The sequence below is a fragment of the Hesperophylax consimilis genome, chromosome 14, assembly GCF_061612785.1.
Source record: "Hesperophylax consimilis isolate HC1 chromosome 14, BYU_Hcon_1.0, whole genome shotgun sequence".
Taxonomy (NCBI): Eukaryota; Metazoa; Arthropoda; class Insecta; order Trichoptera; family Limnephilidae; genus Hesperophylax; species Hesperophylax consimilis.
This window is the reverse complement of record NC_142849.1, coordinates 7,569,926-7,585,757: the sequence shown is the minus strand read 5'-3', so window position 1 is coordinate 7,585,757 and position 15,832 is coordinate 7,569,926. Positions and strand designations below refer to the sequence as shown.

General features: G+C 32.1%; 1 protein-coding gene and 1 non-coding gene across 2 annotated transcripts in view; one reads left to right on the top strand and one right to left on the bottom strand.

The window, feature by feature from the left end:
* LOC149417841 (uncharacterized) overlaps positions 1-15,832 on the top strand; it is a 410,945-nt gene that overhangs the window by 68,333 nt on the left and 326,780 nt on the right. The window lies entirely within an intron of this gene.
* On the bottom strand, positions 3,189-3,261 carry TRNAR-ACG (transfer RNA arginine (anticodon ACG)). The gene has a single exon. It is a non-coding gene; the product is annotated as a tRNA-Arg (tRNA).

Here is a 15,832-nt window from a genome sequence, read left to right as displayed (position 1 = left end):
TATTTCTGATCCTTTTTAGGAATCCAACTTTTTTAGCAATTTTCTTTGTTATGTATTCTAAGTGTTCATCAAATTTTAATTTTTCATCTAATATTACACCCAGATATTTAATACTACTCGTATTTGCACTAGGTTTGAAGATAAAAGTTCGTACGTGTAACCGTACGTACCGTACGTACGTACGTACGTACCGTAAGGCCGTAAACTGAATCTTTTAGAGCAGTTAGAAATTAACAAAAATTCTAATAATCCGAAAGCTATTCTAATTAATGAACAAACCAATATAATTCGTTCACCCCTACTAGATATCTTCAAACCTAGTGCAAATACGAGTGCACATTGAAGTACTTAATTATACTATTAAAATAACCCTATGAGTCATCGTTTGGGAATAACTAACATTAAGACATTCAGTCAAATTTAAACATTACACTAATTGGGGAAACTTTACTTGGGTAATAACCATCAATAATTTCTAACATTTTTACACAGAAATCAATTAAGAAATCAGTAATTTAAATTAAAATACCTACAAAGAAATAATATAAATGTATCGTCTGTAAGTGGGCTACCCACAGTTTGATAATGCCTTTAGAGGGCGAAACAGCTGTCACGCGTAATAATAATTACACAGCAGAACTTGTTTAAATATAAACTGTTTTTATAAACCCAATAATAATATTATTGTATATATAAAAAAATAAAAAAATAAAATGGAGTTCTACAAATTAAACTTAATAACAATAAATACATTATTTTGTCAAAGTTTTTTCGTTTCATACAGGCGCTGCCAGTCTGGGTGTCACAAGGAACATTGATACATAATAAATAATGTTCTGGATTCTGAAAGGTTGTTGAATATTTCAGATTTTTTTATTACGCGATTTAAGAACGCCCCTCTTTGATCGACGTCTCAAGTTGCATGTTCTCAGAAAAATGTAAATATAATTCACGGTGGAGATAATTTCCAAAGTTTTTTGTGAAAAATATAAGAAAGATATTATCATTATTAGAAAGATTAAATTTTTAATTCTCTTCAGCTTTACCATCGATTCCCTTCTTTCACTGTTGCAACCAAACAAAGGGTTAATTAAAGTTAAAATATAGGTATTTTATGTATCATTTGTAAAAACCTACTTATATAATGTCAATATCAGCAAACCACCAGTTATTTTGCTGTTGCAATATTGTACGCGACTCAGTTTGCGGTTTTATTGTGGACTGAAATCAATATTTTACACAACTGTTGGGGTAGCCATGGTCAACAGTTAGAATTGGAAAGGATTTTGACTTACCCTCGGTCTTTTCGATCAATAATATGAACTTGATCGAAACTGCTTGGTCATCACTAGACATCGGATTATATGCACTAACAAAGTGCCAAAATATGCATGCAAATATGCACTAAAAAAGGCCGAAATATGAACTAAAAACTCTTGATTTGCCCAAAATAGGCACAATGCAAAATCAAAAAACCATTTATATATTTTAATTAAAGACCGTATAAAAACAGCGAAATATTCTTAAAAGTATGCATAGTTTTTGTGACAATATACAACTAAGTATTTTTCCAAATTTTCGAGCTCAAATTTGTGACGTTTGTCACCCAGTATTAATTTGTACGCCGAAAACGACCTCTCTACGTCAACTGACGTCATTGGACAAAATTTAAAATTTGGCGCCATTTCTGGAGATCTGTTTAGGCAGGGTATGACCTGTGCCGTTGATGTAGGCATTAATGTTCTTCATATCTTTAAGACTAGGGTTTTTAAGCAAAATAGATTCTAACTGTTTACGAATCTTTTCTGATATTGAATTAGGAAGGGCGTTGGCGAGTTCGATCATTGTTTCCAGTATTTCTATTGCTTTAATTAGAGGAAGGTTCTTTGTTTCAAATTTTTTATAGTATCTGGTAACTTGTGGAAATGTGTTGAGATGAGGGCGATATTCTGTTTAATGGATGCGTCTTCAAATGCTAGCTTGCTTGAATGAATTGCAATGGCCTCAGAACTGTCAAATTGCCCAACTACTTGTTTTACGGCCTCAAAATTTTCAGCATAGAATAATACTGCCTTTAGCCAAGTACCCCATCGAGTAATTATGGGTTCTGGCGGCAATGCTAGATTTGGCAATTGCTCTTTATAAGACTGCACACGCGACGGTGCTTTTAAAAACACTTTTTTTGTAGAGGAAATCAATTTATTAACATTCCCATACTCTTGCCGTATCTCTTCTGCAAGGCGATGAAACCCGTGAGCTAAGCAGGTAATGTGTAGTAAATTTGGATAAAAAGTTTGCAAGGCTTGGCCAGCTTTCACCATGTATGGCGCAGCATCAGAAACAAACATGCAGATTTTTTCATCCACAGAACAATCGGGAAACAAAGATCTTATGGAATCATTTATGAAACGAGCAACAGTTGAATGATTTGTTTTTTCTAGGATTTTACAGGCAACCAAGTCACCTAGCTCCCTATACGTAGATGATACCTCCCGCTATTAAACGAAATATGCACGATTTGGGAAAAAAGGCTGAAATATGCATTAACGTCGTAATTAGAGAGTTATATGCATTTGCATATGCAAATATGCAAATGCATATAATCCGATGTCTAGTCATCACTGTACAAGCTTGCGTAACAGACTCGATATAAACGCGCTAAAGGAACATGTTCACTTTACCGGTTTTCTTAACAGACTGGTCATGTACATTATCAGACAGGGACAGGTAATTGGATGGAGAAATGAAGACACAAATGTTAAAGGGAGGTGCATATATAATTTCGTCAACCGAAACTTACTTTATAAGCTTCGAACTTAAACTAATTATTTACTTGCTATTTAAAATGATGATCGAAAAAAACTGCAAAATGTTGATGTTTTTTGGCATGGCATTTTTTTCACATTCGAAGCGCCGATTCTAGGTGCGTTTCAGCTATTCATCATATTGTAATAAGCCGACAAGCTTCAGTCAGTTGCCCTCTTCTGCTGATCACATTTTGTTCAAAATCTGAAAAGTACTTAAAACGGCATTTACCTGGAACCTTCCAACTACAAAAAAGCGAAATGGTGCTGCATGGTAATTTGATGCCTTTGTCAAATGTGAATTTTAGCGAATAATTCAAAATTTATATTAACGTTCAAGTGTATAACTTTACTTTTTTTTTCATTTAAATGATAAAAAAAATTCGATCTTGCCAGGATTCGAACCTGGAATCTTCTGATCCGTAGTCAGACGCGTTATCCGTTGCGCCACAAGACCATGCGGAAGAGCGTGTTATATTAGGTAAGCAAACAGAGAACCCGTATCGATATATTATCATCTATATCTATATGATACCGTGTGGTTTTGATCTATATCTGTAAAATACACAGAAATACGTGTAGACGTTAATAGTTATTTACATCATATATATGTGACTTTACCCAGATTTAAAAAAAATCTTATTTAGCAATGAATAGAAATGTGTCGAATATAGACATAATAGAGAGAAAAAGTTGAACAAATCCCATGATTCCAGAACTCACCATTTAAGATGTTCAACCTCAATTGTAACATTAGTTATAATTAGAAATCTTAGTTTTAAACCAATTATATACAAAAACGGCGTTTTACAAATCAGTCAAATATTATTATTATTATTTAGAATTGAGCAAAATCACACACCCCTTAAGCAGATGGCGATAAAGTTGAAATTTCCGCAACACCATAAATTTTTGAATCATAGGTACCTAGCTAAAATAAATGTTTTATTTTATTACGTGAAGTTCAAGCAAAAATATTTTTCTAACCTAAACTAAAGAACTTAATTTTCCACATTATACGATATTTTCATATACAAAAAGGGGTTCGTAAGTAAAAGAGTTTACTCTTCAAAGATTGTTTTTGGGCTTGATACCTTATTTTTGTCTAGGCTCATAAAAATACTAAAAATGGTTTATTGAAGTAAACGCCAATGTGTAATATACTCGCAGTATTTAATTAAAGCATCTGTAATATTTCTAGGCAAACAAATTTCAAACCGAAAACACAGGATTTATCATAATATCGTTGCTTTGCATCTGCTTTAGCATGCATACAGATTTACGGAGTGTTGCTGTATGGAATAATACTCGTATGTTCATATAAATAGGTACCTCGAAAGCCAGACGTTTTCCAATCCCGCTTATTTATTTATATTATTTTGTCGAGTATTCGGCAAACACAATTCACGGAGGATTGTGATTGGGAACGGCTGAGCCCATTTCAAGCTAAAATAATTTATAAGACGAGCTCATTTAAATAGTACAAAACAGACAAATGACAGACATCTTGAATAAAAATATCGCAAGGCTCAGAAAGTAGGCACTTTAGAATTAATATCTTTTTTACAAATTACTTTGAAACCGAAAACCAATAATAGCGATACGCTAAAAAATTCAATTAAAGAGGTAAATATATTTATTCAACTTTCCGGTTCTTTGTTAAATCTACGACGCATCTAATATTATTGGTAACTAGAAAAAACTGTTTTTAATCGCAATTCTAAATTTGAGTGGTTTATTGAAGTCAATACATCACTTATGTTAAGCAATTGAGCGTGTTATTATTTAATATATTTTTATTTTTTTACACCTACACAGACAATTTTACGTTTTCTAATGTTTTAAATGCAATTGCTAACATTTTTCCTACTTATTTTTACTTTTAAATACAACTTTACTCTATACATATGATAAGTTTTAATGGGTTACTCCATCTCAATAAGAACTCTCACACTAAAGTTTGTTCAATTTTTTGTATTTACACACGTATGTAATATTTTATATCTACAATATTTTATGAATTCTTTTGTATATTTATTAAACCCTGATTTGTATACAAAATATATGTAATCATACTGCTACCCGGCTCAGAACAGATATTATCTAGTTCGGATTGTATTCTATTTGTCGGGTAGCGCACATGATTTTGTTAATAACCTTAAATAAAAATTAATAAAAAATAAAAACAAGTTTTAAAAATTTTTTTTTATAAGATTTTAATTTCTTCCTTTAAGTTTTCATTGATTTAAAAAAAACTTTTATGTAGGGTAGAACTACAGCTAATTTCTGTAAACTCAGGATCTCAATTAGAGGACATCAATGTGCACCATTACAATATTATGAATGTCTAGACATTCAGTATGTAAACATTTCTTCTAACTCCTCAGGCCTCAGGTATATGCTGTCAGAAGGTTGGAGTATTTCTGTTTTGCAATAAAAATGGAATATTTCTAAATGTATCCAAAAAATAAAAAACTGTTTTTGAAAGATAATGAAAAACGCTTTCAAATTTTATTATTAGATTTTTTTTAATATTAATTTTTTTAATGTAAACATAAAACATAAATAAAAATGGCTAACTTTACGGATTTTGTAACTAAAATCACTGATAACACAAAAAATAAAAACGTTTTGTAACCTCACTTTTTTGACGTTTCATATAAAAATTCTCGAAGTCGGAACCTTTGATTTCATAAAGGTGCACATTTTAATTTCTAGATTTAAATATAAAGCATGATGTTTTCTCTTTTTAACACCGTTTAGATCATATTTCTCACTATGACAGCAAGGGAGATAAAACGATTTCTGTGAGAACACGTGAGTTGTTCCCAAAAGCGAACAAATTAGCTTGAAGGGCTAAATTTTATTCCATAAATTTAACGTGAAAGTTTCTCTTTATAAGAAATTTTTATTGGTAAAAAACTAAAACCAATCCAATCTGAGATATTCAGCATTACATTTTAAAGCTACGTGAAAGAACTTCTCTTCAACAAAATCCCATTATCAAATACATAGCTGAGTGTAACCTGATAATGTTTATAATATAGATTTTAGTTTATCTTTAGTAAAGTCATCCCTTACATTATTTGTAGATACATCAAATACGGAACCTTACACTAATTAGGCATATAGTATTACATTATACATCTATGTAAAAACGTAGAAAAGCGTAGTTTTTGAGACAGTCTAGCATTGAACTTTTATACATTTCAACATTAGGTATCTATATCGGACGTGACAGGCTTTTGTGTACTGATTAAAAAATATCTAAAAATTGACTATTGATGTGTGTTAATTCTGTTTAGTAATTATTTCTCCCATTCCTAAGATTTCACATCTTTGATAAAACAATGTCACTCTACAAGGGTGGGACAAACGCATTTTATTTTAATATCTTTTTGGTCTTATCGGGCATTTTTTTAATAATGTGCTTACTCCATTAAGTACATCATAATTTGGCCCTATAATTAAAGAAGCGACTGGTACAAGCAGTCATTCCTCATCCGACAGTACTCGGGAAAAGTAATTCGTTGTTTTATAGAATATCTTCCTACTTTTTCCACAAAGCTGCCATTACAAGCTAGACTTTACCTGAACAATTCTGGGATCAAGATATCCATGTGTGTCGGTGTTATGTTGAATTTACATTATTTGTGCGGGCCCCACGTGTCCCATAAAGTATGGTTATGTTAATATATTTTTATTAGTAGTTCATTGGATGTTAAATAAATTTTTCTTTTTAGGGGAACTGTCTGAATTCTGGGAAATACAAAATTTCGCTACGAGTTATTTAGATGAACGTGTCGAAGAAAAAAATCCTTACGAAATTATCAAGAAGCTATCTAATTTACTTTATTACTAACTTGTCGGAATATTCTTGCTATTTCTTTTATATATTTTGAACTCTTCAAATTTACGATCCCTCAAAAATGCCTTCAATAATCTATGGAGCAATGAATGAAGATCTTTCTAATCTGTTTTCCTCGGTTCTTTACCGTGACAAACATTCGTTCCTTGCATTTTTCTTATGTAGGTGCGAATTAATGACGACATTTGTCCGGTCTCGGTGTGATGCATCGTGTTTATTGCCATTGACCTTTTTGCCGTACTAGTATTTAGAATATCGACGTCAGGTGGTAATGCTGGGTCTATTTTAGCGGAATTTCATCGGAATGTTATCCGAAAAACTAGCATTCTTGATATTAGTTCCTTCCCGACTCATGTGTTTCCACATCCCCTTGCTACAACATATGGGCTAAAACAAGGTTAGCTCCTTCATTCCTTAAAACGTCCCCTGCACAGCATACTCAAAGGCGACATACATCGCATTGACGAAGCTCACAGAGATATAATTATTTTCGATTAATCTTTATTACAAATCGGTTTACATTATAAATACCAATAATGTGGTAATAATTTGAAGCGTTTCCTACGTTTCGCGTGAGTAGAAAAATACAAAATTGTTAATATCAATAATTGTAATTAATACAAACTTTAAAAAAATAAGCGCACTAAATAAACAAATAAATAATGTATTTTTCTTTCGATAACAATTATTATTTTTTTTTATTTTTTTTATTGAATAAATAGTTAATACATATAAACAAAAAAGTCCTGCTAAGCCAATTAATTGGCTTGTCAACAGGTGCTTAAAGTTTAGTAACATATTATATACATTTTCATAAGTTATAATTTACATCTTATATCTACAGAATCAACAATTTTTCATACATATTAAAGTAAATTTTTTTTTCCGATAGCCAATTTTTCACCATATATTTATCCTTATTCATAGACTAACATTGCTTTAAAGTGTCAGGTAATAAATTAAATATCTTCGGTATATTGTATTCAAACGTTCTCTGTCCGTATTTATTATTAAATTTCGGAACTATTAACCCGTCATTGCACGTGAATCTAGTACTGTATTTAAGTTCTAATTTTTCTTTATGCTGCGGGGTAAATATATACTGAATTATGATATTTTGCCATAGAATAGCCTTAACAGGTAAAATTTTGGCACTCTGAAAAAACAACGGTGTATTATGTCTCTGTTAAAAAATATTGATGTATAAGATAAAGAACTTTTAAAAATACTACTTTATTTGTGACAGTTCTCTTGATTAACTTTCTTATGTTTTATAGAATTATTCACAAAATAAATAAAAACCACATTTGCGCTTAAATCGAGCGTTTCTAGTTTTTGTTTAGCCAATTACCTATATTTCTTTATTTTTATTATTGGAATAACTTCAAATTTCAAACCTCAGATTGTAATAGCCCCCCGGCAAGGCTATGGTCAATATGGTCATGGGTTTAATTCTAAGTAGCGACCGTATATTTTCCTTATGTTTTTTGTTTCAATTTTTTGTTTGAGAATTGCTCATATTGTCTTTAATGATTGAAATTTATAAGACACTAAGAATATACAAACTTTAAAGCCTCCCGTGTCGAGATGTTTATGCAATACACAAACATAAGTTTTATTAAAAAGGTTGCTACATGTTCACACCGGATCCGTTAATCATTAACAAATTGATAGTTAAATACACATTTCAAAGATTATTAGTGATGATTTTATTATTTGTAAGCAGATTGCGTTTCATTTTATTTTCCCTGTGACCTCATTTTGAAAAGATATCACCGATATTTTTTTCGTAATTTTCTCGATTTCGTTTCACATATTTCCGTACAGGTATCTGCTACGTACAAGCACCTACATTCGTCATGAATAAATTAGGTTGAGGAGGAAGAATGCGATCAAGAATATTTGGTAGGAGCGCTCCTATCGCTGAAATAAATTATTTATTTCTTTGTGTGGAAAATAAATGAGTAACAACAAAAGACTTCAAGAAGAATAGTATCATTAAAGAACTGAAAGAAATTATACAAAAATAATTATTATTTCACCAACGAAACACCTTTATTATTTTGATAGCCAAAAGCATATTATGAGGCTGTTTTTTGAGTCCACTTTCATGTAGCTATTAAAATAGTTTCAATCATTTTTGGAAGCCACATTTGGACTGGATCCCTGATTTATTTGATAAACCTACCAACATGATTTTGTGCAAAGGAGGGCAGTCCGCCTGATTGACTGCCTTGGTAATAACAATAATGATTGTATTATTTTTATAGCGCCATTTTTCGCGAGAAAGTCACCTCAAGGGCGCTTTACAACTTAATTTATGCATTTAATGTATTCTTATCACATAAACTTATAACGTATTACCTGTAACTTATTACCATGTTTAATAGCTAGTGACTTATAACTAAGAATAATGTCTTTTGATTTACAACTAAAACTTAAAACTATAAATATTTTTATGACCGATTGGGTATTTACACAATACCGCTATAATATGACCTAAAACTACGGGTTAAACTGGAGATTTACGACTCACATACAAATTTACGTTAACAAATACAGATTTTTATGATTTCTGCCGGTGGTCTCAGTGGTAAGGTATAAAATTATACAAAAATAGCTTACGCATAATAAATGGTTATTATATTAAAGTGGGTTGTCAAGAAGAAAAATCCCCTGGACTGAGCAATGAAATACTACTAAAAAAATGCGGTCATTATTCTGGATACGACAAGTTGAAAAGGTGAGTCTTTAGTTTTTCTCTGAGCTCAGATAAGCTGTCGATTTTTCGCAAATGTGAAGGGAGTTTTAATGGTATTAATAGTTCTAAGGTTTTTCGTTAAATAATTTGGCCCTGCTTTACGAAATTGTATTATACTAATTAAATTAAATTCCAGAAAGCTCTAAATTAAGATAATTGCTTCATATTTCAAGTAGAATCAATATTAAATCAGTTTTCCTATCCATGGGGATGTCCGCCAATTTAATGAGAACTGTGTCAACTGCATCGACATGATTCTAATCATTAAATAGTCATTGTAATAGTTATTGCCCGGGGAAAAGCAAATTCAACTACACCACTGTCTTCACAATGGACTTATTACTTGCGATTATAAAACACTAAAGGATAATACAGCTTATCCAAGAAACCGAGAATCTAACTAATAAGTGTTGTAAATTAATGTGAATAGTCCTAACTGTTCCCAACCTTCTGAAGCCAGTGAAACTACGGTATCCTCAATTGTGTTTAGGTAGGTGGGGAGTACACGGCTATTCCGATCTTGTCACCAAACACGGCTAGAGCCATTCAAGCAACGTTTGAATTCTGAATGGTGGTATTAAATTAATTAAACATGTCGTATTTATAATATATAATATTTAAATTAATAAATTGTGAATAACAACAAACTCATCAAATAAAATTAAAAGAAATTAAATTAAGAATGAATTATCATTGATGTAATTATCATTCGTCAATGCACAGTATAAATTATAATATGAACAAAAACAGCATCTAATTTATGACGAATGTTTTTTTGTAAAGTTTGTTTACCTAGATTACATTTTTTCTAATTGTATAAGGCAATTATTTATTTTATAATCCACAATGATGAATTTGTTTTTTATACCGAGAACTTAATTCTCAGACTAAGAACGAAAACTCAGTAAAAAACATATAATGGATAAAACGAGAATGACCTTCGAATAACGAAAACTTGCTAGATTTTTATGTTGGAATATAACAGCACACAATCATAACAGTATACACATATATACAATCTCTTACACCATTCGATATACTGTCTGTTGTCTTAGTCTTTTCTTTTTGATATCAGAGATCAGACAGAAGATACTATTGTTTGCTTTCACTTATTACGCGTAACTCAATCATTACTCTCACCGATTTCATCCTTATAAAGGATATTTTTTCGAAGGTTAAAGAATTTGTAAAGAGCTTAATGTTATTTTTTCAATGTATCTGGCTTTCACCCTTTAAGGGTGTTCAAGGCCATCATTTCAACTTTTTTAGACAGGGAAGGTGAATTTATATATTAATTTTGTAAATTGATAAATTTATAAATTATACGGAAAATTGTAATCGAATTCAGACTAAGAAGAGATGAGATGTTAAATGGAGGGATGCAATTTTAGATAAGGCTTAATAGAAGAGAGGATATTTGTTTAGAGAGGGACAACCAAAACTATGTGATCTAAAGTTCCCACTTCTAGACCACAAAATGTACAATCCGAAAAGTAAAGCACGTGAATTTTAAAGGGTCAGAAGGAACGGAACAATGTCCAATTCTCCATGAGTAAATTTATTTTTTGAAGAAATGGTGGAACTGTTGAAACCAAGGTTTTGATGGGATAGTCCTTTGTATTCAGGTATAGCAGGCTCCCTTGGTTGACTAGCAATGTGCCATTACTCTTTCCAAACATTGCGTGATCTTTCTTTGAGGATGGAAAAAATGCCAAAGAGGGGAATGTGGTCTGCGGGGGTAACAATATGGTTAGATGCTCCTCGTTTTGCCAAGGAATCTGTTATATCGTTACCCACGATACCAACATATCCAGAAATCCAGATCAGATTTACGATTTTCCCAAACTTTGAATGGAATGCTCATAGGAGCACTCGAATAAGGCATACAAAGTCATCATCAGGTTGAAGAATTGGGCTGGATTTAAATTTTTTGAGGAAACTGAGATACTTAGGGAAAACAAGGGAATGTTTAAAATTCAAATGAAAAAATAAGTAATATAAACCAAGCTAAGGACAATTAATCCTTATTGATAAAAGTTATTCCGCATATGTTACGACTTTGGAGACATTTACAATAAAATTGGCATAGAGATTGGGCATTGATCCGTTCCTTGACACCTTTTTTAAATTCGAGCACTTAATATTATTCTCCTCTATGGACTGAAATAAGAACTTTATTAGCAAATTATTTGTTTGCTAACCAAATAATGCCCTATTTTCTATCAAGCTTTGTCTGAAGATTCCTTCGCCCCTTCCTGCATTATTCAAAATTAACTACAGTTGCAATATTAAATACAGTTTAACGACAATGGAATATGATCGATGGTTGAAAACTCTTGAACACCAAAATTTCAATATACGTTTAATGAAAATAGAAATAGGTGGGTGTTTTATAGTAAGGCAACATAATAAATTCGTGTAATGTCTTTTATCCTCTAATAAAAATATATTCAATAGAGCGAAATAAAGTTAACCGATTTCACAATACCGTTTTTTCATTTCACCATGTTTGCGTATTCAGTGATTCTTCCTTCTTAGTACCAACTCCCACGTTTATTAAAATGGTCGGTTTAGAATATTATTTAACCCTTGAATTAATTTACGTATTTCCAATCATCTTCTAAGAATGTTAGACTCGTGTAGCATAGATTGACGATAACAATTTGGCTGAAGTTGGTAACTGCGTAGACAGAATCGCTTTAGGAAAAATAATTCGCAAAGTTATTATATAACCAATAAAATTCTAAGAAACCTTAATTTCTGTTTGTCTTCTTCCAGTTACTTATGCCCAAGGATTTGATTTGCTCCTCCACACTATTCAGCCATCTAAGTTTGTCTCCCAACACTCCTTCCTCCTGCAGGCGTATTATAAAGAAACCACTTGGTGGTTTGATGTTTCTTGTTTGCTACATGTCTTGTCCGCATATTTCCTTTTCCATGTTCAATAGGAGGCAGAACTAACTATAAAACACACGCACGGGTTTGTTACGCTAATTCTCTTACTAAACTCGTGTTCAATTGAAGGCGCGCGTCCTCGGTCCTCGCGTGCACGGGTTTGCGACGCAAACTGTGACACGCTCGATCGATGCGCATATATATTATAACCCCGTTCTCGGTTGGAGTACGCGCGCCTTGAATTGAACCCGAGTTTAGAAAGAGAATTAACGTAACAAACCCGTGCGTGTTTTAAGGCAGTACTGCCTCCCATTGAACATGGAAAATGAAATACGCCTCCTGCCCAGTGTAACTGTACCAAGCAGTAAATAAATATCTTGTTATTGACGTACATATATTACATAATTTATTTATTTATATATTACAATACTTATTTGTCTCGAAAACTTCCATAATTGATATTTACTGTGGTTAATTGTCAGACACGTGAAATAAGTCCATTGAGACAAGTTCATACATTTACCAATTATTAATCAAAACAATGTTTTCCATAGTTTTTCAGCCATAATGTAATCCCTACATATCCAGTATTAAATTCAGGCTTCGTATTCGTGAATACAGTTGTTTGATTTACGAGGAAGGAGCTTTCAGAAGTCTGCCATGTTTGGGTGTTTCTGCGGGAGAAATATCTCTCTGGGGTCCTTACTATTACCTTATTTATTAGGGCATCGGGAAGCCGTTCAAGGGCAGGTCCCTCCGGGTACAAACTATGAAATTACATTCCACGAATACAAGGAAATCAAATATGCTGACAAATACAGCTAATTTATGCGAGTTGTTAGTAAAATAATAATATTTAGAATTATCTATTTAATAATCATTTTCATGTTAGTCGGTTTATTTATAAATAGAAATAAGATAAATACGGACTAACCGGTTGATAACTAAGCGGTAAAAAGTGTCAAGTTTCTACCCAGGCGTCGCGGGTTTAATCTTCTGCTAGCTAATTTCATCATTGCTCAAGCAACATTTTTTGCTTAAAATGATGGTAGCACCTGGGAGGAATCAAAATATTTTCCGGTTATTCGTAATCCGGGATGAAACTATGTAGTTCCGAAGTTATAGAAATAAATATTTGTAATTGTTGTTTTATTGTATTTTTTTAATTTTTGTATTATCAAACAGTACATTGCTTACAGTTACGAAACAATTTACAGTTATTAAATATTTTACCTATGATATGTTTTATTGTAATGTCTCATTTGTATATTCAATAATTACGGTGACGAGTGTAGTGTATACGTGTGTGTATGTGTAAGTGTGTGTATATGCATGCGCATTTAACAGTTTATAATATTATTGACATGAGGTAACTTTTAAATTTGGGCAGTGAATCCGAAAAAATTTCGATGTTAGAACTAAGACAAAATTAAATGTATGAAGAGCACAGTTTATTAGGGAATTAGATGCTGTATTTGTTTTATAACTAAGCGTGTGGAATAGCGCTGTTTATCGCCTACGTCTCAAATGTATTTGAATTTTATTATGATTTTGGATTTTTTTACATTTTCAACCAATGCAATGTGGTTAAAACTCGTAAGATTTGGCGTTTAAAATCTCACTTTATATTTACAATAAAATGATTCACGAAGTTCGTTCTCTTTAAATTAGATAATGATGGTAAAATCCACTTAAAACTTTTCAAGAGTATTACAATGATTGTCATCATCAATCTGTCAAAATATCACAGAAACAATGAGAACTTTTGTGATTTTAACACTGTTAAAAAAATTGGAGTGATACTTATTGCGACTTATATAATTTAGTATTTTCAAAATACAATTATTTCTTACACCACAATTATCGTAAAATCACTTTTATGGCGTTATTTTAATTAAAGGAAAATAGTTGATTGCAAAATTATTATTATTATTCTTTTTTAAATTAAATTTAAAAATAATTAATAATCTTCTCCCAATGCTTATCATTATATTTTTTCAGTTAAGATGTTTTTTACATTAACGCCACACAGGAGACATCAGGATATTATCTTTGGCGATGCTGTTAGGAAGAATAGGAAGTTCTAGGAAGGAAAAAGGTATGAAGGATGAGTAGAAATCTAGGGGTTAGTATGTCCAGTAGTGACGTATGAATCCATTCCTCCTACTGCGATACAAGGCGGTGGGTTGAGAGAGTCTGATTGAAGACGTCAAAAAGTGTCTTCCTCAACCGGCCTCACCCGATCCCACCTGTCACGTAGTTGGTGGGTAGATGCATCCTCCGTCAAAACCTGGACAAACCTCACCACATGAACCCGAGCACCCCTGCTAAGTCACTTGGGACGAAATATATCAGAGGTTTTGTTTATTCAATAACAGTACCCATACCGCCTCCCAAATTGAGAATATACTTTGTATCCTGATGAAGAAACCTCTGGTTCTGAAACAAGTAGATCATTTTTATTAAAATGGTGGTGCGAAAACAATTATTTTTGTTTAATTTAAATCATTATTACACAGGGTTTTCCAATAAGAGGTGTTATTTTGATATTCAATCGTAAAAGATCAATGGTTTCGTTGCTTGTGTGGCACGTAGTGCCGTCTTGTTGAAAGTAAACGTTGTCCAGATCCATACCATCCAATTCCGGCCATAAAAAATCATTAATCATCTCTCGATAGCGCAATCCATTCACCGTAACTGTTGCTCCAGCCTCATTTTCGAAAAAGTAAGGTCCAATGACTCCGCCAGACCATAAACCGCACCAAACAGTCACACTTTGAGGATAGAGAGGCTTTTCAACAATAACTCTTGGGTTTTCCGAGCCCCAGATGCGACAATTTTGCTTGTTGACGAAGCCACCGAGGTGGAAATGGGCCTCATCACTCAAGATGATTTGCATTTGATTCACTCAAGTGAATTTTAATAATTTCAATGCGTTGTTGAAGCTTGTATTTACTTGTATCACATATTTAGCTCATATGACTCTTTTGGATTTTACCTCTCAACTTTCGAGTTGAGAGGTAAAATCCAAAAAAAAGAAATTCAAAAGAACGAACTAAAAACTATAATATATACTAGGCGACAAAGTCATTGCGAAACTGTAATTACTATTTTTTCTATTATTCATTTCAATGCTCTTCAATATCTATTTGCAGCCTTTGAAATGATTTTAATCCCATCAAAAACAGAACATTCTAATTAAATAATAAATTAACTACTACGTGTTCTATATCACTTTCGACTAAACGTAATTAAAAATCTTGAGCTGCAATAGACCTAATGCAAATGTTCTTTGTTGTCTGAACTGAACATCTAGCTATTAAATTTTTCTGTTTTCAATTTTGATCAATTTTCCCAATTATATTAAAAAAGGTAATTTACGATAGAAATTTATATTCTTTTTATAATTTTCACGTGTTAACAATGATCTTCGCAGCGTGGTAATGTATGCATTTTGAATACAGTCAAAGGACCGAGAGTTTGATTCCCGCTTGGTTTTCTCAT